Source organism: Melospiza georgiana, chromosome 13 (genome assembly GCF_028018845.1).
Source record: "Melospiza georgiana isolate bMelGeo1 chromosome 13, bMelGeo1.pri, whole genome shotgun sequence".
NCBI lineage: Eukaryota > Metazoa > Chordata > Aves > Passeriformes > Passerellidae > Melospiza > Melospiza georgiana.
In genome coordinates this window covers 4,218,101-4,242,937 of record NC_080442.1, presented here as the reverse complement: position 1 = coordinate 4,242,937, position 24,837 = coordinate 4,218,101, and the positions used below count along the sequence as shown (strand labels likewise).

The 24,837-nt window shown below is 50.6% G+C and overlaps 1 protein-coding gene across 2 annotated transcripts in view; it reads right to left on the bottom strand.

Moving 5' to 3' along the window:
• Positions 1-24,837, bottom strand: part of LINGO1 (leucine rich repeat and Ig domain containing 1) — a 155,851-nt gene that overhangs the window by 81,034 nt on the left and 49,980 nt on the right. For both annotated transcript variants that reach the window (XM_058033025.1, XM_058033026.1), the window contains one exon: positions 22,735-22,777. The gene's annotated coding sequence lies outside the window, so the exon portion shown is untranslated. The remainder of the gene's footprint in view (positions 1-22,734; positions 22,778-24,837) is intronic.

The window sequence follows — 24,837 nt, the reverse complement described above, 5'->3', positions numbered from 1 at the left end:
TGCAGCAGCCCTGGAGCTGCAGAGGAAAACTCCCCCCTTGTGCAGGATCCCTGTTCCAGCAGAGCCACAGCTGGCACTGCAGGAGGGCTGAGCCCCCACGGGATGGGGCTGGGACACCCCCTGGCACACAGGGGACAGGGCATGGTCTGACTCTGGCAGTGGTTTGGGTATTTTTTTTTTATTTGTACTATTGCATTAGTATTTTGAATTTTCCTAATAAAGGACTGTTATTCCCATTCCCATATCTTTGCCTGAGAGCCCTTTAATTTCAAAATTACAATAATTTGGAGGGAGAGGTATACATTTTCCATTTCACTGAGGGCTCCTGCCTTCCTGAGCAGACACCTGCCTTTTCAAACCAAGACAGTGTCACATTTGGCTCCCTCGTGGCTGTCCCACCAAGGGCCCTGTGCCACCACTGGTGTCCCCATGCTTTGGGATGGGCTGTGCAGAGTTTGGGGCTGGGTGGGGGGCAGAGTGCAGGTGGGCTTTGCAACAGGCATCTATACAGAGACAAAGGCAGCAGAAAGGGAAAATAAGCTGCTAGAAATAAAGGAGGCTGAGATAATGAAGCTAGAGCCCATATTTGCCATGATGAGTAAGAGGCGCCCTGTGAGGGGTACAGTGAGAGGGGGAGACAGCCGGTGCCTCCCTCTCCCTGCACACTTCTTCCCCCTCTGCCCCCTCCTCCCTTGCCCTGTTCCCCCTGAATTTATCTGTCATCCAGAACAATGTCTCTCTTCATAAGGAGAGAAAGAATGAAATACTTCACGAGACTACAGTCAATCTTGCAGGGCCCTTCTGTTGATATTTCAAACATATATTTGACATTGCTTTCTCATTCCCTCCTGGTGGAGCAGGGAGCTCTGCAGAAAACCCTCTGCAGGGAGGGGACACTGTGGGCTGTTCCAGCCACCTTCATGGGGAATGAGATTGAGAAGGAGCCCTTTTATCTCCCCTCCCTTCCCTTCTGTCTCCCTCTCCCTCCCCAGCTCCCCCAGACCATGGGCAGCCCCTGTCCTCTGCTTTGGCCCTTCCTTCCAGCAAAAGTTGAGTTGTCCTCTAGCTCCAAAACAGGACCTAAAAGCCACCAGTTCAGCAGTGCTGAGGATTTGATAAAGCTCCATCCTGAGAGAATCCCAGCCCCTCTGCTGTGTGGTACCTTCTACAGCCCTTCCCTTGTGAGCACAAGGCAGAGGTCACAAGAGGAAGCGTTTTTTGGGCTGGGGTTCTATTCTGCTGCCACCCTCAGGTGGATGTTGCAATCTCTTAAGGAGGTTGATAAGAAACCTTCTCCCCCAAATCTATACCCTCAGCCACCAGAGAGAAGGAGGCTTGAGAAGCATGAAGCCAGTGCTAAGCAGCAGCAGCAGCTACAGGGTATGATTGCTCCATGAAACAAGTCAAGGTCGCCTTGCCAGCCCGCTGGGGAAGGCTGGGACACTGCCAGGAAAAGCCTGGAGCTGTGCCATTCCCCAGATTCCTTGTGCAGGGAGTCTCCCTCACAGCTGGAGCACCAAAGGGTGGGGAACCCTCACCCCCACACAAGAAAGAAGGGAGAGGAAGGTGGAGGGACATCCCTGTTCCAGCAGCAGCACATCCAAGTGCCTGTCAAGCATGTAAACCATCTTCAAGAGCTTCCCAGGTGCCAGAAACCCCAGCTGCTCTCTGGGCTGCTTCTAAAACCTGCAGTGTTCCCCTGAAATCCCAGGAGGCTGCAGCACACTGAGCACCCACAGCAGGGCTGGACAGGCTGGGGGTGCATTCCCATCCCAGCTGTCACCCCTGGCACTGCTTCTCTGGCAACCACTCCCAACCCTGCAGCTCCTCACTGTGCCCTCCCAGCCTGCTCCTGAGAGAGGGGAGAATGGCAAAACCATCCCCCTGGCCCTTCTGGGGCACCTCAGAACAAGGAGGTGAGGAAAGGAAGCCATTTTGCAGCAGAGATAAAGGTGATGTTTCCAGAGCAGAAGAGGATCACCCTCAAAGTCATACCTCTGACCTAAGGCATCCACTGCTCTTTCCATCCCTTCCACTAACATGAGCCTCACGGGGAAACTGGGAGAACCAGAACTGGTTATGAGGAGGGACCCTGACTGCTTTTATGTCCCACATCACACGCCCAGGGTTCCAGGATGCAGCCCTTGGGGCCTGCAGCTGGTCACTGCTCTATGGACACAGCAATAAATCGCTGCAGACAGAGGGAGAAGGAAGGTCCAAAGTTCTTCAGGAAAACTGGATGGATTTGTAGAACATTCTCCTATTTAATGAGGTTTTACAAATTGTTTCTAAGGTTCCTACAACACCTCCTGTGTGTCAATTGAACAAATCCCTTTCTTCTTTTTAAGTTATGTTTTTAAAGATACATTTAATCTTCCTGTTAAAATATTTCCCATTTCCTCGTAAAATTACAGAACTAAGATTTTCATCTATCCCTACTGCTCTGACTCAAACTCTTGCTGTAATCTTCTTCAGATCACCAGAGGTTGATGCCTGCAGATCAAAAAGAAATATTTATGATCACTGGTGTTTCCTTTAGAAACACCCACAACCCTCACAAGCTCACGGAACGAGATCCAATGACTCCAAGTCAAAGCCAGGCAATTCCAGGTGGGAAGAAGATGTCAGTGGTTAAGAGCAAAGGAAATGGAGCAGCAGAGCTGTTGGCTGAAGAGCAAAATCTCCTGCCCTGCAGGACCTCTGGGCCCAACTCAGCATTGCTAAAAGCCAAGCTCTTCCCTTGAGCATGCCCAGGGGAGGGCAGCAGCACAGGGACCCCCCAACACATGTTCTGGGGACCACAGGTCCAACACAGCCACCACGGGGGACCCAAAGCCTGGCTGAAGCCCTGCAGGGAGCATCAGGCAGGAGGTGAGCTGAGATCTCACATTGATTTCTGCTGGCATTAAAGCTCCAGGAAGAGAAAAATACCTTACGCTGCAAGGAAGCACTCTGCAGTGAGGCAGTTATGTGCCAGCTCCCTTCCCTGCTAATTTCTGCTTTGTCAAAGCCACTGGAAAGTATTTCTTATGACTGACAAAGCAGTGGGATTTATGAATAGGCAAATTAAGAATAAAGAGGGAAGAAATAAGTCTGTTGATAAAAAAGCTGAATAATTCAGTTGAGGATCAGTTACTTGAGTCGATTCCCCCAGAATTTGAATGAAATATTTTTTAAAGTAAGTTTGTCTTTTGGTTTGAAACCCTATGAGCCGGAAAGCAACATATTTGCATTTTGCTTTCCAATACATAAACTGAGACTTCATTTTGTAGGCTTTCTTGTTGAATAATCTGCTCTAATTTAATTGAAACTTGAATCCTATAAAAAGCATTTTCTGCTTAGTTTTCTACTGATCCTGGGTATTGAGATTTTGTGATCTGAAAAAGCAATATGTCTGCGTGTGCTGATTGCCATCCTCAGAGGAGCTTCATTGTTTTCGTGTTTTCTGCTGAATAATCTGTTGAATCTAAAATGCAGTTTTGACTTAGGTCCTTATTGATATTTTTATTTTAAAATGCTCTGATATGAAGAGCAATTTGTTTATATTTTCTGCTGGGAAGTGTTTCCTGTTGAGGAATAGGAGAGCTGATTCTATCAATGTTTACAAGAATAACTAAGTCAACAAAATTGCTCACACAATTAGCTTTGCTTGGCCCTAATGGCCAGATATTGAGACATTTAAACTGCAGGTCAGTGTCTGTAGGGCAAGTGAGGAGGGCATAGCCACCTCATCTTCCTCAGCTTTTCTCTCGATCTTTAATTGCCTAAGTACCTAAGATCACTGAACTCAATACCCAGGGGTCCTTTCCAACTCAGGATACTCTGTGATGTTGTATGATACCTTTATAATTCCAGCCCAAAGTTCATCATTCTAAAAAAAATTGGAGAGGTTGGAAAGAAATAAGTGACAGTAAAGTTTGGTTTTGTTTCTGGATGTCCGTGCTCCTGCATGGCTTGGAGCAGACAATCCCAGGGCATGGGGACACCCCAGCATTGAGCTCAACACCAGCACTCAGACACACCAGAACTGAAACCAAGGAACTGTAGGCACTGAAACCCCTCTGCAGGTCTGGGACAAAGCCCTGCATGGGAAAACCAGTCCTGTCTCATCTGTCAGCCTCACTGAGCCAAGCCCTGCACATTATCTCTGCCATGGCTTGTAGTGTCTAATCACTACCAGGCTACGTACAACCTGGCACATCCTTTAATCACAGCAGCAATCGTAAGGAATTAAAGTAAATTTATATATGTAATAATCACTCAGCCCTGGGTTATCAATAATACACGAGCAGCTTGTGAGAGAGCAGGAGGATGAATGAATCCATAGCCCAGCCCTGCTCTGCCACAGCCCATCAGAATTCCCAGCAGCAGGCAAGCACCACTGCCCAAGCTGCTGCTTGGAAACAAAACGGACAGCAGGAGGGCTGGGGGGAATATAGCATTTCATTCTGTGCATCAACAGAAATGGATTAATATAAGACAGGGATCCTCTGAGCAATGGCTGGGTAAAATATCACCGTGAGGACAGGAAAGCTACATTGACCGTGAAATAATTCCAAAGGGCAATATCATAATTTTGGTATCCCTTCTGTCCCCTGGGTGTTATTTCACCACTCCTGTCATCAAAACAATGCTACAGACCAAATTCGCAGCACTGGAGACTTGCAGACTGATTCTCCCAGCCAGGCTGTCACACTTAGGGATGTCTGGGGGTCCCTGCTGCTGCCCTGTGTGAGCTGGGGTGCCAGGGTGGAGTCAGCATGGCCTTGGTGGGCACTGGAGATGGGCAGCTCTGTGTGGGTGAAGGGCACCAGCTGGATTAGCCAGATGCTGAGGGCATTGTGGCACAACCTTCAGCGGGGGAAGAAAAGACAGATTTGGCTCTCTTACAGGCAGCCACAAATCCCCCTGACCTCGGCAGCAGCAGGGCAGCCATTCTGCAGGGCACAATTTGATTTCCAGAGTTTAGGAGTTCAATGCCAACTGCTCAGACATGCATAATCCCCCACTTAACTACGGGCAACCACGTGCTGGCGTGGCTCAGAGGCCTTGGCGGGAGGAGCCTGGGATGCACCCGGCTCTCAGGGGATGCAGATCCATGGGAGGGCTGTGATGAGCCCTCTGATGTGCCCTCTGAGCCCTCTGATGTGCCCCTTGTCGGTGCTGTGGCAGTGAAATCCCCCTCCAAAGCCATCCTGAGAGCCCCTGAGCTCACGGGGCTGCTTGTTTGCCCCAGGTTTGCTTTTCTACCTGCTTGGAGAACCAGGTCCTCCTGCTGCATCCCCAGAGCTTGCCATCTCCAGCCACCACCCATCCTGCTGTAACCCAACAACAGCCCAGGGTCTCTCCAGGTGTGAAGGACCAGCCCCTGGGCATGAGGAATCACGCTGGCAGCACACATTCATTGTGCATCCCTGGCACACGGGTGCACACCCAGCTCTGCACAACACAGAAGCAGAAAGCCCATGCTCCAGACTTCAGGCAATAAGCAGATGGCTCCCCAGCACTATCATTTTACAACATTACAGCTTATGCTCTGCTCATGCAGTAAACATTTTCTGGCTTATTGCATGAAAAAATGTGGCTACCACGGCTTTGCAAAAATCTACATTTTCTACATTATCTTTTTATCAAATGCTTTCAGGGCGGAGGGAGGGAAGAGCATTTCTATTTTCAGTTTACATCCTGCAGGACACAGCATTTTCCCTGGATCCCAGTGGGTTTTTACTTCTTGTCTGCCTCCTTCCTGATTGTCATAGCTCTGTCGCTGTTTGTGGGGAACTGGGAGATGGAAAACTGTTATGCAGACATCAAGGGGTTGCAATTGCATGCTGGTAAACATGAGAGCAAGAGGGATTTCTGATGGTATTAGAAACCACAAGAAACCTGCAGATGTAAGTGCTCCTGGAGGCAGCAGGTCTAGCTGTTAGCAGAGCAATTAGACCTGGTGTTATTCACTGCCCTGTGAGTCACTGTGGAGGAGGGACAGTGCCTTTGTCCCCACCCACCTGGTGGCAGCTCCCTGGCACTAGTGGGTCCCTGTACCCCACCCTCCAGCCAAGCCACTGCCACTTCCACCTAGGCCTTACAAGCTGGGAGAAGGGGGAAGGAAATGATCTGGAGGATATGGCACAGTGCCTTGCTTTACATGTACAGCAATTACCATTCTGGCATTTTCCCTGTGTTCAGAATAAAAATGTCAATAAGGAACAAGTTATTACACCAGAAAGAGGGTGGAAATGGCAAGAGCTCTTGCAGGCTCGAGGGCCTGGGCATTACTGCAAATGCTGCCCATTCCTGCTGTGCTCCCTGAGCTCTGGGATCAGGCCTGTCCCTCCCTGCAGCACCATGAGACCAACCCAGCTGGTGCTCCCCAGTCTGAGGCAGCACTGGAACAAACTGGGATGGTTGGGGACTGGAGCACACAGTGAACAAGGAGTTGGGTTGTCAGCTCCAAGCAGGCCTTACTGCCCTTCTCTGCTCTCCACAACCCTGAGGCTGCCCCAGTAACTAAAAATGCATTTTTCTCTTTTAATGAGACCTTTCTGTCCTTTTCACTTTTGCCTTTTCCTTTCCAAGGTGCCCTGCTGAGCTTTCTGCCTCCACCAGCCCCTCCAGAGGCCTCATCAAGGAACGATCTTTTCAAAGGAAGCAAAGCAATTCCATACTGAACCTCAGGGTCCCTGCATCCAACAAGGCTCTTGGCAAAGGGCACCCCCAGAACTGTGAATGCCAGAGGAGACCCATGGGATGAAGGGAACCTGTGGGATGAAGGAAGAGGGTAACAGGGGGAGAGGGTGCTCATAGCCAGTTTGCCCACACAGAGCCTGGCAGGCAGGATGAGGGGCAGGAATCTGGGTGCCCATAGCCAGCAACAACAGCCCAGCCCAAGGAGCAAGGACAAGCAGCACCCCCATGGCACCCTCCTTTCCATGGATGGTGAAATGGTTCTGACTGTACATCTGCTATCCTGCACCTACACTGCCTTCCTCTCCCTGCTTTCAATTATGAAAGCAAAACAACACACACCAAAAAAAAAAAAAAAGGCAAAACAAAAAAAACTCAAAACAAACAAACAACATTAAAAAAAAAAGCCCTCCAGGAATTAATTAATGATTCATGTTGGATCCTTGGCAAACCTCACTCTGCAGAAGTTCAAAGCAGGAACAATAAGTATTTGGCAAAGAAGGGGCAGTGGGCTCATGCTTGGCGGCGTGTGGTGCGGAGTGCTGGCAGCGTCCCTCCATCCTTCCCCCACAGAACCAACACCTCAGGGACCACAGGAGAGGCTCTGCCAGGCTGCTCTGAGCCAAGTGTCACATCCAGCCCCAGGATCAGCCACAAGCCAGCTGTGAATAACCAGGGACAGGGGCTTGGGAGGAACACACCGCTGCCCTGCCTGCCCTGAATGAGGCGCATCCTCCGGCCCGTGTGCTCGCACACACATGTGCCCTCCTGAAAACCTGGGCCTGAGCCACTCCAACCTGGCATCCTGGAGATTTAGGATAATGAGAGATCTTTAATGCAATTAATAGATGTCATGGGACGTGGTCTTGTGAGTCTAGAGCAAATGAGGCTTGGATAATTGGTGCTGAAACACATATATCAGGGAGATGATTTTTCCCCCCCTGCCAGAGCTGGAGGCTGGAACACGCTGTCGACTGAGCCCGTACAAATGTGTTTGGCTATTCGCTGGCGGCAGCTTCCAAAGTTCTACTGTGGAGCCTCTGCCAGGCAGGCCTGCAATCCTAGCAGCAAACAAGCTGTCATTTGGTTGTTAAAAGAGCTGCCTGGAAAGTGGCTTTATCCCCACATGCATGCACAAACACCCGCGCACGTGCTCACGTGCATGGAAGCAGCCGGCAGGCACCGACAGCAGCAGCAGCTCTTCTGCTCTCTGAGCTCTGCCTACAGCTCCCCTTCCCTCAGGGGGGGCACTGGGGGTGCAGAGGAGGATTTAGTCTGTGGCACCCCTGCCCTGTTATGGTGTCAGTGAGAGCAGAGTGGTGTGTGTGTCCCACAGCAGGGGAGAGGGATGCACCCATGGCATCCCACCAGAGGGATGTGCCACCTCCCAGCACTGGACCCACAACAGCTCCCCAGACACCTCCATCCCTCAGTGGTCTGTGGCATTCACATTCTCTGAACAGAGAGACACATAATTCTCTCTCTCAGGTTTTTCCTGCAGAAGAGCAGAGATCAAAACAATTCTTATCTCATTTACTGCCCCTGTGTTTTGGAACATGTGGAATGTGCTGGAAGATTATTTACCTGAAGGAATTTGCTTGATTGGATTCTGGTGTGAGTGTTTTGTTTTCTTGACCAATCTCTGCAAAGTGTGTCCTGACAGTCGGTCAGGAGACAGTCAGGAGATCTGGTTAAGTGCTTGTGCAGTTTGAGTTTAGATGTAGTGTAATATGGTATAGAATAGTACAGTATAATAAAGTAATTAATTAGCCTTTTGATGTCAATGGAGTCCGCCTTGTATTTTTCCCTGCCACGGGGGTCACCCTTGATTCTGACAGTGGTCTGGTCAAAGCCATAAATAAATCTACCTCTACATTGCCTCTGCAGCACCTCCAAATACCAGACAAGGCCACATGCTGCTTCCTCAGATCCCCAAACCTGCTCCAGGGTATTGCCAAGGCATATGAAACCAAAAAGCCATGAATTTTCAGAAACTGCCTAATAGAAACCATTATCTGGTTGTGCAAGGTTCCTAAATGAAAAGTTTAGTCTAGCACTGAACTCAGTGAATCAAAATCACCTGCAGGACAGGACTCAGGAAAAACCCAAGCCCTGGCATTTCACTGGGAAATATTCAGGAATTTTGCCGCAGTAAGGAAAAAAGTATTTAATTTCTCAAGCACGAACCATAATAAAATGTTAAATACAACCTGGATATTAAATTAAAACATAAAAGTCAAAACACATCAAATCAAAGAGACACATTTGAATTTCCTGGACACTGTCAACAGACAGAAGCCAGAATTATTTGCTTCAATATTCTCCCACCTGAATGTTGGCTCCATGGCTACATGCTGATTCTGATAATGTAGCTTGATAAAAACTACATTTTCCAATGGAAAATTTTACTCCAGTACACTCTGCCTCCATTTCCAGAGTGCCTGATGGATGATGCAGGGGAAAGAGGTGGTGTCACTCCAGGGCAAGTCCCCAGCAGAGAGAGGACCAGCCTTGAGATGCTGCCCCACGCTTGGCTTGTGCAGGGCCAGGGGAAATGGACGCAGCCTGCGCCCCTTAACGAATGGGAAAGCATTCCCATGGGTTATTAAGCATTTGTGTATGGGTTTGGAAACTGTAGCCCTGTCACCACAATGTAATTATGGATAAACACAAGATGGGCCATCAGAGAGCAACTGAGCACTAGGCTGGAAGAAGGGCCCTGCTCCCTTCCCCACCCTCTCCCAGCACTCACTGGGAACGAAGGAGATGGCACTGGGCAGCCTGAGCCATCAGCTCTGCACCAGAGCAGCTCTGCCAGCCAGCCCTGGGCACTCCTGGCTTGCGAAAACCACGCTGGCTGGGGAGCAGGCTGTGCCAAGGCAAGGACTGTGAGAGCTCCCTAGGGACAAATCACTTCTGACAGCAAAAGAGGGAATCACACCCTGCCTGAGCCCACTCCAGGCTGTCACTGGGCACCTGCAGTGCAGCCCCAGCTCCTGCAGATGTATCTGTGGGGTTCCAGCCCCCAGAAGCAAACCCAGAGCATCAAAGACAAAAAACAAAGGTGGGAAATGGCATGGCCTTGGTTTACTGCTCTGCAGCCCTGTGCTTCTGTGGCAGAGGAAGGCTACCAGGAGATGTGCCTGGCTCACAGGGTCCAGCACTTCATTGGGCAGCCATGGAGCCCTGTGAAGCTCAATTCTGCTCTGGAACAGCAGTGCCAAGGGCACCCAGCAGGTACCAGGGTGTGGAGAGACCAGAGGGCCTCGAGGGCCCAGGACATGGGGATGCCAGGCTGTCCTGCCTGGCAGGGCTCCCCACAGGACACTGGTGTGTCCAGCCCCACATGCTGCTGGCCCAGGGGACACCCTCTGCCCACTGTACAGCACCAGAGCCCCCTGAGAGTAGAGCACAGCCCAGGCATGGCTGCTTTCTGCAAGGCCAGGGCTTCCCCAGGGCCCTGGCACCCCATGTTGGCACAGCCCACGGGCACAGCCTGGCTCCAGCTGCAGAGCAGACCAGGCTAATGCATGCAACACCTGGGAGTCAGGAGTTAAAGAGCAGCTTAGAGGCAGCTCTGTGGCCATCTGCCAGGTGATACAAGCAGTGCTTTCATAATTCAACAGGCAATCAAGTGCTAGAGCAAGGCAAGGCCAGCAGCCTGTCTCAGGGAAGGTATCTTGAGAGCAGGGCTAGCAACTGAATCCTCAAGCCTGCAGGTGTGGACATGCAGAGGGGAAACACAGTGCCCTGCAAGGATTCTGCACATCTTGCTGCAGGATCAAGTTGTCTTATGTTGCAAATGCAAGATGTGCCTGGGGTGTGTATTCTACTTCCCATCTGTTACAGGTGGGGCAGTTCTCTTCTGTTCACTGGGCAGTTTTCTTTATCTTTTCTACAACCAATCCTCCCTCCAGGAGATCTCTTCTGTAAATGGGCCATTCATTATTAATTATCTTGTGCCCATAGTCAGTGAGTGTCCCTGCATGGCTGATTAAAGTCCATCATCCCATGTGGAGATGCTCTGCATTCCTACCTGGATACAATCTGAGGTTTGGGACACCACAGCAGCCTTTGCCCCCTGCATTCCCAGAGGAAGACCAGACCCTTCTACACCACTCCTGGACCTTAAGAGCTGCAGGATCCCTGCTGCAGCAGAGCCACAGCTGGCACTGCAGGAGGGCTGAGCCACCATGGAATGGGGCTGTGCCACCACCCTGACACACAGGGGGTCAGCTCAGGTTCTGACTCTGGCAGTGTTGGTTTGTATTACTGCATTTTTATTTTTTTAATAAAAGAACTGTTATTCCTATTCCCATATTTTTGCCTGAGAGCCCCTTAATTTCAAAATTACAATAATTCAGAGGGAGGGGGTTTACATTTTCCATTTCAAGAGAGGCTTCTGCTTTTTTTAGCAGACACCTGCCTTTTCAAAGCGAGACACAGGTAAAAGCAGATGCTTCTTTAAAGGATTAGATGTTATTGAGATGAATGAGAACAGGAAATAGAGTTGGGCTAATGAAGGCAGCAGTGTGGAAAGTCCTGAGCCCCTGGGGGTTAGGCCGAATAGCTGGAAAGAAGATTTACCTGAGATCTGCCACTTTCTGTTAGACCTGCAGTGCAGAGCATGTTTTCCTGTGCTGAGGATTCATCAGTTCCAGCTGCCAGTAAAAGGGACACAAGGATGCCTTCCTGAGGTGCTCCTCCAGTTCTGCCACAAGTTGTCAGCAGAGCAAGAGTTCCCTGTGCAAGCAGCAAGGAAGTGGCTTTCTCTGGACATCGTTCCTGCAGAGCACAGTTAGAGCTCCTGGAATCTGTAGCATCACAAAGATGGCACTTGGCTGTCCCATCCTGAGGAGCTTTGGAACAGCCTGGGTCTCACTGGGTGACTTGCCAGACCCAGGCACCATGCTCCCCACTATCTACAGACTGCCTTCCTAATCTCTAGCTCTGCTGACCCAATGAGGCGTTGGGACCAGTGGTGACAGAAAGGTAAAGAAGGTGGCAGCTGGAAACCACGACTTAAGATACACCCAGAAACCACCACTTAAGATACAGCCCAGCATGGGAATCCCAAAGGCCTGACATTGCCCAGCAAAAGGGTGTTCCTAGTTGGCACAGGCAGCTCTCCTGCCCAGGGAGATGGCAAGAACCAGGAGAGCCTTGGAGGGTTAACTCACAGCCATGGGAGCAGAAAATGAGGTTCCAGTTATTAGTTGATTTATTGGTCTGTCCTCAGTTGGCACTCAGGACTCAGAAGAAAATGTTCCACTCCAAAGCATTAAGCATCTTCAAAGAGCAGAAGCATTAAAAATTGAAATCATAAAATAGACATGTAAATATAGCAGAGGTAAACGGGGCAGCGAGGAGCAGAGCAAAGCCAGCCCCAGCTGAGCCTGCAGGGCAAGGAAAGGGCTGTGCCAGGGGGCTGGAGCCATGATGGGCTGGCTGCAGCCCCCCAGGCTGGGGGGATAACCTGTAGGGAAGCTCTGGATAGCTTCCCTGAGTGACTGCACTGCTCACCAGGATCTGCAGGTTGCAAACACCAAAGGGCAAAGCTGCCTTGCTGGATGTGTGCAGGAGCCTCACCCCACAGCCCCTCACCCCCCTCCCCTGGCCTATACTCCATACCTCTAGGTGTTTTTATTCCCCATCTCCCACACCAATCCTTCCCAAAATACTTCAGACTGGGGGGAGTGGGGCTGCCTGCCAACAGTTCACCAGGTCAAGCAAACCCAGTGAAGTCAATCAGCTCTACATCAGGAGTCACAGCTTGATGGCAAACTGATGCTTTAGGCAAGGGCTGTTGGTCACAGGCAGCATTTCACAGGGTCAGGGACAAGCACTCCCTTTCCCTCTCTCCTGGAGGAGCAAGGCAGAACAGACCCAAACTCCTCTGGCCAGCTGGATGGTGTCACCCTTCCCAAAGCACCTGCCAAAGCAGAGGGCTCAGCAGCACTCTCCAAACCTGAGGATGGGCTGCTGGAGGTGCTGGTCCCTTCCTGGGCATAGAGAAAGGGAAGGGACCCAAGGTAAGTCACTACCCCTGTGTGAGAGTCCCTTGCTGGGCCTGGGAAGGGGGAGCTAAGAACTGCTCCATGTGCTGCTCCAGCATCTGGCCCAGCCTAAGGCACCAGCTGCCAGCAGGGGAAAGTTCTGGAAAAAGGAAAAGGGAGGGTGGGGACACAAAACCTCCTTGCCACAGCAGGAACATGCACCTGGCCGGGGACCGACACTTGTGAACAAGTATGTGGCAAACCCTCCCTCCTTATGAACACCAAGTGGTGCCTCCTTGTGAACAACCAGCTGTTGATTATATTTTCAGAGCTATCTGCAGAGATACCAAGCGCTCCCAATTTGTCACTGCTTTTCAGGAGGGTGCTGGATGCTCCGCCTCTCTCCAAACCCACTGTGCTCAAGGGCCTTGAACCTCCATGAGCAAGAAATAAACCCCTTCAAGGACCAGCAAACCAGCCAAAGGATGAAACATGAGGCAGCCACACCAGGGGTCAGATGAGCTCCTAAGCTTTCAAACCTCTGGAAGCACAACCATCATCTTGGGAAAGGTCTCCAGTGAGGAACTGGGAACTCACCACATCCTCCCGAGTGCTGGAGTCCCCAAAGGACCCCAAAGGACCCCATCCCACGTGTGGTCAGCAAGAGGGACCCACCACCACTGCCCCTCACCACGCTCTGGCACAAACCCAGCTCTCTTGGCACCCGTACCTGCTTTTCCTCTACACACAATTTTTTCTTAATTGGGAGCTTGTTAATTATCGCAATACTTTGCAGAGGAAATAAACAGCAATTAGAGAAATAAGTGGTATTTTTATTCCCTGGCACTCTGGCAGAGCTCTGTGACGCCTCCCATCCCTCGCTCCCACACGGGCACATGTTGCTGCCTGCTCCGGCGTCGCTGCCCGAGTGCTCTGCTCCGTCTGTTCCCCACGAGCAGGGCACTGTGCTGGTGGGCTGCCTTGCTCTCCCCCGGGGAGGAAGCGTTACTGTGTGAAAGCAGCAGGCTGTCCCACTCTAATCTGTTTTAAAAGTCATAAATTGCTGAGAAAAGCCAGTTTTCCCGCACAACAGAAGGTTAGCGCGTTTAAAGAGAGCACTGGAACTGTTTTTATTAATCAGAACTGCCATAAAGAAAGCATTTTAATTAACATAATTATCCTGTTTGAGAGAAGCAGCCCATACCTCACAGATACTTTTCAAACTAAAGATGCAGGCTGTCACAGTCAGTCATAATTAAGCAAAATGAGCTGCTTTTCCTTGCTCTATGTCTGCCTCTTTCCAGCCACATGCTTCCCCCTTCCTCTTACACCCAGTACAACGCAAGCAGAGACAACATCATGGGGGTGGCAGGGCAGGTCTCCCTCTCTGCATCTCAGTCTCCAGCATGGAGCAGCTGGGGTTAATCTCCATCCAAGCCAGCAGTGCCAACTCTGGGCACTGACCAAGCTGCAAACCATCAACCTGGAAGATGGAGGTGGCTATAAAAACCCACAAGATCTGTACGACTCTGTTTGCAGCACAGCCTCACAGTCAACAGATAAAAGATTTATCCTCATTGAAAAAGACAAAAAGAAAACCATAAAAAGCCTGGCACTGGGCTGCCCGCCAGCACCGAGAGAGAGGAGCGGGTAAAGGGAATAAAAGCTGGCACGGGCAGGCAGCTGTATGGGGCTGGGTTTCTCTGAGCATCCCAGACACAAAGCTGGCCCCTGGAGGGCAGAGATTCCACCAGGAACTTCAGCAGCAGCCCCCTTCCTTCTCCTCCTGCCTGTTTCTGCCTGCAGCATGAGGCTCCACAAGCCTTAGGCAGCATCTTCCATTCCTCCCTGCACAGAAAGACGCTCAGTAGCTCCCTTGGCACAACCCTGCCCACCTTTTGCTCCCAGTGCTGGTGCCCTCTTCCAAAGGGCAAGATAGGGCACACAAAGCAATCAGGCACCACCTCCAAACCCCATGTTGGCTGCTTCAGGCGAGACATCCTGCACCTCCTGCACACCTCCAGTGTCCTGCAGCAGGACACAGACCTCTGGCCAACCAGCCAAAATCCCTTCATGGCAGCACCATTCAGTATTTTAACAGGTACTTTCAGGAATGCTCTGCTATCTGGCAGAATGTGCAGTGTACTACACTATTAACAATTTGTGGTTTTAATTAAAACCTCCTTTATTTATAAAAGATGGCTCTGAGTTGATGGGTTTGCCCTGAAATAGCACAGCACTGCTGGAGATGCTCATGTCATGTTCTTCATTCTCACCCAATGTCACCTCAAAGGGACCAAAGTCACCATGCTGAGCTCTCAGCCCCGTGTCCCCAAGGACTGCAGGGACAAGGACACCCATCCTGCCCACACAGCACCCAGTGCTGGGTGTCACCACCCTAAGGCAGCCCACATTCCCTGACTGCCAGTCAAGAGCTATCTGCAGGTAGAACAAGGCAAAAAAATTGAAAATAAGTATTTTTAGATCTTTTTTCCTTTTTTTGTTGGTGTGGTTTCCTTAAGAAAACAAGTCTTGTGCCATCACGTGCTCCACGTGTTGTCTGTCTACCCTAATTACTCTCCGACTCAGCAGTCAAATTCAACAGCTTGTGAGTGACAGCTGAAAATCTCCAAGTTATTAAATTCCTGGAGGTTTCATGGAAATAGCCAGGCAGACAGAGTGGAAAGGTCTTCCTCAGCTCAGCTGAGCCAGGCTGCAGCAGGAGTCTGGGTCTTACAAGGCACCGGAGGATCCAAATAGGAGAAAGGATAAGCACAAAAGCCCTGATGATGCAAGGAAAAGGCTGAATCAGAGGATGTAGCGTGCTAGATATTGAAATCAGTCAATCTTCAAGTATTAGCCCCTGGAAAAGCAGCCTTCTGTAGCGCTGAGTGGCGTGTTAACAACCTGTTTTCAAACAGGAAACACAATTTCCATGGGAGAATCGGGTTTTCTGGATGGAAGAATTAAAATATTCAGGGGAAAAAGAAAATCATCAAGCACACTTTTCTTCTTTGGTTCAACACAGACTGGCACATTTCAGGTGACTAAAAAGACATCTGGGACCCACCACAGAAAGTGTGGAAGCATCTCCTCCATCAAATTTTGCTGGGCAGGGGTCAGAACTCATGTCAGCCTGCTCTGGGTGTCCCCAGGAGAGCTGGCCAGGGACATGGAGCAAAAGGAGAGCACAGAGTAGAGGCAGCAGGACAAAGCCTCGGGCTGGCTGCTGCAAAGGGCTTTGGGTGGTGCGGGGGAGGGTTTTATTTCTACGCTGACTATGAAGCACCCACTTAGAGACGTTTCGAGACCTACTTGTAAGACCAAATAAAAATATCTCTCCTGCTTCTCGATTGTGAGATCTGGGAAGGAGGCTTCCAAAACTGGGTTCTCTCCCTGCCTGCGCAGAGGACGGGGTTGTGACACCACCGAGGAGCTGTTTGTAGGTCTCCGTTTGCAGGCAGGCAGCCTCAGCCAGGGCATCTGCCTTGCCCAGCTCCCAGTGCCCGGCACAAATAGGACTCTTCGTGGGCAGAGTGCCGTCGGTGGCACCGCACTGCATTGCAGCGGCTCTCTCAGCCACGTCCCCTCGCTCTGGGGCCCTGTTCTGCCCGGACAGAGCCCACAGAGCCGGGGGGAGTTCCCCCCATCCACCGCCTGCCCATCACAAACCAAAGCTGGGCGAGATGAGGCGACGCTTCTGAGCTCCTTAGCGGGGGGATGTTAATGAGCGCTGAGAGGAGGGTGAGAAAAGCCCTCAATCGTGTCAGCTCCGCTGCCAGAGCTGATGAACATCCCCGGAGCGCCCCGTCCAAACACACGGCGGGGCAAGGAGGGAAAACAGCCCTCAAAGCCGCACTGATCCCTGCTTAATCTTAGAACAACACCTTCTGCGAGCTGGTGCTGCCCAGGGCATGGGGCTGCGGGATCCCGTCCCGCCCATGCTGCCGGCACGGGATGCTCTCCATCAGCGGGAGGAGCCCGGGCTTCCGCTGCTTGCGCCAGGTTTTATGGTGGGAACTCGGGTTGGAGCTTGTGTAACTCTCCCATGTTTTTTGTTTGGTTTTTTTTTTGTTTTTGTTTTTTTTTTCTTTTTTTTTTTTCTTGTCTTTTTTTTACGGGGCCAGGCAAGTGCCACCTAAAGTGTAAGTACAAAAATAACGATTTTCCTCAGCTAAGCAGCCACGTGAGCGGCTCGGCTTGGCCCTGCCTCCCGAGCGCTGTGTGCACACACATGTGCGCTGCTCCGTGACACACCGGCACATTTGTTACGGTGACAGCCTGCCGCTCCCCCTTGGGGCGAAATGTGGTTTAATTTTTAGTATAACCTTAAAAAAAAGGAGACTAGCAAAGCTGCTCTGCCATAAATTTTGTAAGTGACATTTATTTCTCGGTGCGTTATCGCTAGTGATGGACAAATCTGGAATTTAGGGGAGCAGCCATCTTCTCCTGCCAGCTCCAGTGTGATGAGGTGGTTATCCTTAGGCTCAGCTGGAAAATTTCCATTGCCTGGAAAATCTCTAGATGCTGAGCTGTCTTCTCCCTTCAACATCTCAGCACAAAATGTAGCCCCTGTGTGCCTTAGGGGGCTCTGGGTGCTTCTTTGGGTGTCTGGAGACCCCATCTCTAAGGAAGCTCCCATGGGCTGGATACCCCAGAGTTTCCCACCCAGTTTCCCACCCAGTCTCATCAGCTCAGCCCATGAAAGCATCTCTGGTGCGCTCAGATCCCTGCCCATCCTCTTGAGGGATGATGAGTTTGCTTCAAGAGCTCATCAGATCTTCCTGGTCACTGAGATGAGCTCCCTGCTACCTAAGCCTGCCAAGTCTCGATTTGGATACAGATAAAAGATCTCAACAGCTGGGTGTTTAATGACAGGGACTAGAAATCAGGCTCTGCAGAGTCACACCAGGTTATTGCAGCTCCCTGGAGCTGCCTTTGGGGTGTGCCAGGGAGGCTGGTGCTTCCAGCTCTGTCCAAAAGTGCAGTAGGTTCAAACCATTCCAAACCCCACACAAACCATCCCAAACCCCACACAAACCATGCCCAACCCTTGTCAAACCATGGCCAACCCTTCTCAAACCATGCCCAACCCCCAGAGGCTGAGCTCAGAGGAGCACAGGTGGGGATTCACAGCCAAGCCCTCTCCAAAATGTGGGTGAGGGGTTTTGCACCACTGGGTGCCAGGGTGAAATACCATTATTTGTGTCCCAACAGATGAAAATGCAAGATGCCACTAAATCCATTACGTCCATATGGATTCTACAAGAGACAGAGGGCCAGGAGATGTCCAATTTACTAGACCCAAAGAAACTCTTCCAGTTCCTTCATACTGACAAAAGATCAAAGGAGCAGTTGTTAATGGATAGCAAAGTCTGATGTAATTTGTGGCACAGTTATTTGCACCTAGGAAAAAGCAGGCTGGTGTCAGCCCTGCCATGACAAGTCCTTGAGTGTTGCCCTGCCTGCTGGTACACAGGGATCTGCAGGGTCAGTTACTCTGAATCTCTAGGGAACAGGGCCTTTCAGACACTGCACTCTGAGTCCTAAAGACTTGGGCACCTCCAACTGCAAAGTGCTTCTAAACAGCCACAAGAGGCTTTCCCCGTGCTCTCACAGAGTCTGGAAAAGCCTTTTCTCTGGGCACACAAGTGTTTCCCTCTGCTGAGGTGGCTCAGCATCCTTGGAGCCTCTCTCAGCCATTCCTGGAGGGTGTTTGGGCTCCCCCCAGCCCAGGGGATGGTAAATGCTGAGCAGAGCCAGCAGTGCCTGCCCAGGCCTGACTCTGGCAGGAGGTCCTGCCCTGTCCCAGCCACCTCTGGGAGACCTGGGACTGACCCTCAGCACTCCTCCTCACACAGCCCCAGCAAAGGCATCTCCTGGCGTGTCCCAGCATCGATGTCCTCTGCTCCAGGCTCTGCCTTCCACCCTCTCAACACTCTCTGGAAACCCAAGCTGTAATTTCCTAAGCTGTGTGACCAATTCTTGCTCTGGTGTCACCACACATCTCCAATTCCCCATGTCACATCTCAGCTGCTTCCCAGCTCCTCCCTGGCCTCTCCACTCAACAGGGGGCACAAGCCTGTCATGTTTTGGCAAAGGGGTGCCTACAAAACTTCAGCTGCAGCCCTGACTTAAAAAAATAAGAGCATAGGAAAAAAAAAGGGCAGCTTCAAGAAGTGCTGAGCACCAGGACCCATCACCATGTCACCAGGGTTAGGGGTGGCACCCATGGGAGCCCCTGCCTTGGCAGCAGCTCACTCTGAACATGCAACTGAGCCAAGAGAACTGTAACTCTTTCCTTTGTGCTGTCTGAAGGCTGCATCATCCCCCAGAGGCCCTGGAGGAGTTGAAATAAGGATGAACATCAAGTCAGACATGTCTCCTACTCACAGGCATGCACACATCTGCCTCTCCAAAGAGCCTGGAAACACAGTCACAAGCACAGCCCAGCCCCAAAATCCACTCTGAATCATGCAGGTGAGGAGGGAGGAGAGCTCCTGGGTCAGCACAGCAGGCTGCAGGGTCTGAGGATGAGGCTCAGAGATGCTCAGACTGAGCTTTCCATTGTCTCTTGCTCAGCTGCCCACGACTGCTGGTGCCCAGGGGCCAGAGACCCCACAGGGCCCTCAGAGGCACAGGAGACCAAAACATCCCTTCTCCCTCCTCAAAACACCATGTTTATCTGTGCACCAGCTTATGGCTGATCTAAGGGAGTCCATGCCCTTGTGAGTTAAGATTTAAAGTTTTAACAAAAGCCACTCACTGTTTTGTCTGGGCAAATTGCTGGGAGCACCACCAGCTCAGTTTTATGGATAAAAGCCTCTTTTCTCTAAAAACACAGGACCAGTTCTCCCCATGACAGCAAAGTGAGCAACACAGAGCTTCAGACTGCACAGGATAACAGTTTTCCAGCATTTCTGCCAGGCTATGAGGAAAAAACCCACATGCAACAACATCTGCAAAGAGAGTTGGTGTGAAACCCCTAGAGACCAGTGGGCAGAGCAGGTTTCCAGCCCCTTCCAGCAGCTGGGAGCACAGCAAAGGATGCCACCACTCACTGTACAGGGTATCTGTGTGTTGCTTTGCTTTGCTGTCCATTATTATGCACCCCAAGGAAGAACCTGCTGTGCTGTGCTGCCAGCAGCTCCAGGAGAGCAGCCCCAGTGGATCTCTTCCAAGGTGCTCCTATCGACCATGGGGGACAAAGCAGTGAGGAAGCAGACAAGGAATGTGTGACTTTCCCATCGTGCAGGGACTGCTGGGATTTGCTGGAAGGCATCCAATTAGTTAACGAGCACTCCAGAGCTGAGTCTGGTCTGGAATTAGTAATTAATTACCACAAGACAAGCAAGGGTGTCTATATTGGAGAAATCCACGTCTGTCTTAGGGATGGACTTAGAGAAGAGAGTTTGCCCAGCAAACCCACACTGAAGTGAAGTGGAGAGGAGCAGCTGGCAAGCAGGATGATGTGGATCCCAGAGAGATGCAAACATCACAACTGGCCCCCCTCCTTGACATCCCGTACAGGAACTGGTCCAGCTGGAAGCCCTTGGCCCTGGAGCTGGTTCTCCATGCTGATCCCAGCCCATCACAGGCAGTGAACACTTTGCTTCTGATGAGCAAACTGGAGCAATGCAGTGAACAAGACACATCAGCCTGGCTGGCTGCCTCCTCCTTCCACCATCCACAAAGACCATAGCTTTGGAAATCCTGGAATAATTCCCGCATATCCATTTCCTTCACTAGTCTTCTGCTCTGGGTTCCTGAGCATGATCCAATGGAGGAGGACTCATCAGCTTCCAGGTCCGAGGCATCTCAGAGGAGCCAGGCTGTCACCAGCAGCATCAGCCCTGGGCACCAGCAATCTCCCACCAGCTTCTCCTGGTTGAAAATCAATGGCTGAGCTCTGGGGAGGAGGAGAATGTGTCCTCCTGAGCACTCACTCCCAGCTCCTTGTCCCCATCTGCCTCTCCGGAGCATGTCCCCATGCGGAGCAGCTCTGCATCCAGCCCCTGTGATAAATTAGCCAGGGATTCAGGCATTTCAGCACAGCTGCCTCATCCTGTGCCAGCATGACAATGTGATTAATTTTGGGTGCAGATGAAGCTCATTTGTCAGAGGCACGTGATGGCTGTGCAGGCTGCAGGGGCGTGCGGGGAGCCCCGGGGTGCAGCAGAGTGGGAGCCCAGGCAAAAGGCAGCAGGCAGGAAGGGAGAGAGAAGAGCCAAGCCCGGGGCTCTCCTCTCAGGAAGGCTGTTTGCCACATTGGCTCATGATTAAGCATGCTGGGGAAGAGGAGCCCGTGTGGGAAGAGAGCTTTTATCTCTGCTAACACACATGGCCACGTCTGGAGAGAGATGTGCAATGGGAGGGGGGTAAGAGGATTGGGGAGAAGAAGCCATGAGCTGATTACCTTGTGTCAGGAGAGGCAGCTCTACCACCATGGCCACTTCTCCCCCACTGCCCCCTCCACTTTCTCCCCTTTTTGGAGGACCAGTGGGTCCTGTCTTGCCTGTCCCCACTCTGAAGCTATAGACACTTGCTTTTTGCTGCTGGAGGGAGTGTGGCCAGAGCTGTTCCTGCAGGAATTGTCTGGGAAGACAAAGCTATATGTTCACTTCCCAATGGAACACAGCCCTGCCACAGAAAAATCTCTTGATTTGTTCGTCAACCTCTTGGCTGGAGTTTCTCCACATGCTGGAATATGGCAGTGCTGCTTCCTCAACACAGCACAGCTGTCCCAAGGGCCTGAGCTGCTCCCAGCTGGGGCTGCCAAGGTCACGAGCAAAGCATCACGGATGAGGAGTCTCTGCACAGTTTAGGAGTGAGGAGCAGCTTTTGGGGTAGCCTCACACCATGCCTGATGCCCTCCAGTGAGATGGATGCACAAGGAGAGGACATCAGGGCAGCTCCCTAGGCACCAGGATCCACAACCTTCCCTTGCCCCCTGCCATGGTTAGATATGCCCAGACAGTGGTGTCCCTGTTGTAGAACAGCTCTGTCTCAGAGCAAGGTCACGCCAGCAGCACCCCAAAACCCTGAGATCACTGTAACCATCCTCCCTTCAATAAATTTAGGCCAGAAGTAGTGAACTATTTGCAGCTAAAGAAAAGAAAACCCTTCAAGTTCAATGAGGCCATGCAGCTTGGGACATCGGTGGCAAATCCTTGAGCACATGGCTGATGTCAGTGCCTTCCACAGGACCTAATTACCAAACCAGCAGATAGCATCAAGCAAAGCGGCTGCTTTTTTGATAAATTAAAAAAAAACACATCAAGAGGACAAAGGTGAAGATGACACAATACCTCTGCTAATTTACCTCAGCACAGAACCAGGATCCTTTCTGCTGGGTTAAAGGTAAGGTTAGAAAACCCCTGGGGACTTTAGAAGTGTAAAAACATCAAACACTGAATGGCACAGGGACCTGAGCCTGAGAAAGCCAAGAAATGTTATCCTTCTACCCACTGGTCCCTCAGGAGAGTCAGCTGGGTGGCTGGTGGCAGAGAGGGTGGCCTGAGAGGAGCACATTCCTGGAAAGGTTACAGGTGACAACAGTAGCTTGCAGCCAGGACTGCAGCTTCTCACATTCACATTTCTTCCAGGGCCTAAATGCTCATCTGAGCCTGGCTCCCGTGCAAAGGTCCCCAGACAGGCTGTGCTCTCCTTCCACCCATCAGTTCACCTTCTTATTGGTCCCCTGAGGTCCCCTGAAGTCACACCCAGTGGAAATGCCTCCCAGCTTTTATTACAATCACCAAAGTTTTCAATTCCCATCTAACAAAGATTACCCAGGAAGGATTAAAGATGCCCACACAGTTTCCCTTCATGGACTATGGGAGGGCACTGATAGACACATCTCAGTGTATTTTCACACACCGGGGAAATAATTTGGGGTGAAGTGCAGCAGGAACTGGCTCCTCAACAGGGGCACACTCAGGCTCTTCCACCTGCCTGAGGAGCAGTGGTGGTGCCCAGCCCCAGTGTCCTTCCAACCCCAGGTGACACTTTCACAACAGACTCAGTGAGGAGAAAGCACAACTGCACTTACCAGAGCTGAAACCCTACAAGGATCTGCTGGTGATGCAAGGAACCTGGAAAGGAAGAGAAGAGGAGATGTGTTTCAGTGGGTTGGCTGTGGTCAGCAGCAGGGGAGTGTTGGTGTGGCCCAGCCCTGAAGGGGTGGATGGGGCAGCACATTCAGACAGGGCTGTGGCAGTCACCTCTCCTGGCATTGCACCAGGACCATCTAAATTGATCAGGGCCACCTAAATCCACCCAGCCCTGCTCTCCAGGTGCTCAGCTGGTGCTGGCAGAGCTGCTGCACACAAGAGGAATTCACCAAGGGATTAAGGAGCAATTCCCATCATTACCATCCTGGTATGAACACTGGGCTGCCCCATCAGTGTTCCCCTCTCATCAGCTCCTGGAGCACGCCATGCAAATCTGTGCAAGGAGTCACAACAACGCACCTGGGAAACCATAAATATCTGTGAAACATCTCCCCATAAATCCACAGGAAGAGGAATTTATGGTGCTTTCTTTGGAGATTTCTCTGGGTGTTCCCTATTAAGCCATTGTGCTTATTTGCATAAGTATTCCTCAGACAGTAAAGTCTTCTCTGCCATCAGTTATCAGCTCTGCAAACAGGAGCAGCACCAGGCGTGGGACTCACAAACACCCAGCTGTAAAGATGAGGGACTGGCTCCTCACCTTGTGAAGAAATAAAGGGTATTAATTGCTTAGTGCAACCACAGCACACTCCCAGCAAGGACAGGGTGAACTGGCAGCCCTGACATATACAGAACAACTGAGAAAAGGGAAATGAGCCAAAAAACTCTCTGTATACTCTCAGGGTGTGCCACACAATGGCAAAGCTATGGAAAGAACAAGGATTTTTCACATCATTGGGGGGGAAAGTATCAAGGGGAGAAGAAATACACAAGTGCTGGAATCAGCTCCAGCTACTCAGAGAAATTGCTGTAATATATTGTCCAGCCACAAACCAAGGCCACTACAGAAATTAAGGAAGGAAGTGCCTTGCCTGATATAGCAGCAATGAATATATTTGTTAGTGATAATACATCAGTTACCAGTCTGGGTAGAAGCCTTTCCCACAAGAAAGGCTGACACAGGGCCTTTATTAAAGAAGGTAATACCCAGTTAAGACACCTACTGATCTCATCTGATGAATGGTTGACACAATACATCATATATATGCAGGAGGGGTTTGAAAATAACAGAATAAGCTGAATGGTATCAGCCTACACATCTAGAAATACAGGTCCATTATATACAGCCTGGAGATGACATTTTAATTAACATGTTCTCATGAAAATACAAACTGGAAGCCAAGTGGGAAGCAGCATATACCATCTTACTATGTTCCTATTTTGCTGTTAAAAGTTTAGGAAAAGAAAGATGGATACACCATTCTCCCATCAAGAGGTGGTAACTAGCCAGCCAGCTGACAAATGACTGACTCCTGGAAAAACTCTCACATCAGCTAAGAATGAATGGGGCATCTCACTGCTCTTGGTATTATTGACTCTGTTACTGCTACAGCATAGCTAAGGATAAAAATGATGGATGATCCGGATTAGTGGAAAGTTAACAATTCCAAAGGGAAGATAGTTTTCCTAGATTATACAGGAACAAGGCTCCCAGTTCCTGAAACACCTGACAGGAAGGCTCTTACTTTCTGGTGTCCATCAGATAAGGTTTATCATTTAACTGGGCAGAGGTAAGCAGAAGGACAGGTCTCATTGCCTTGATAATACCAGCTGCTGCTCAAGACTTAATACCAGTTGTTGTGTGATGACAGATAATAGTTTAAGAAGTAATAGTATACAATTAACATCACTTGTGAAGTGTTGACCCAGGAGTGATTATCCTTTCCCTGCTCATCCCCCTTCAAAGCAAACAGGGAGGGATGCAGCCAGTATTACAGGGACAGGATTGGGAGCCCTAAATAGTATAGATGTTGAAGTGCTCCTAAATAAACTAAGTGCAACAACAAGTGATTTAAGCATATTAGAGCACCCATTGCAATCCTCTCTATTAGCACTGGGGACTAATCAATGGCTCTTGTCTGATATATTGCCTCTGTGGGAGAAAATTAATGAGAAAGACCACCAGCTGATTGGAGAGGCAC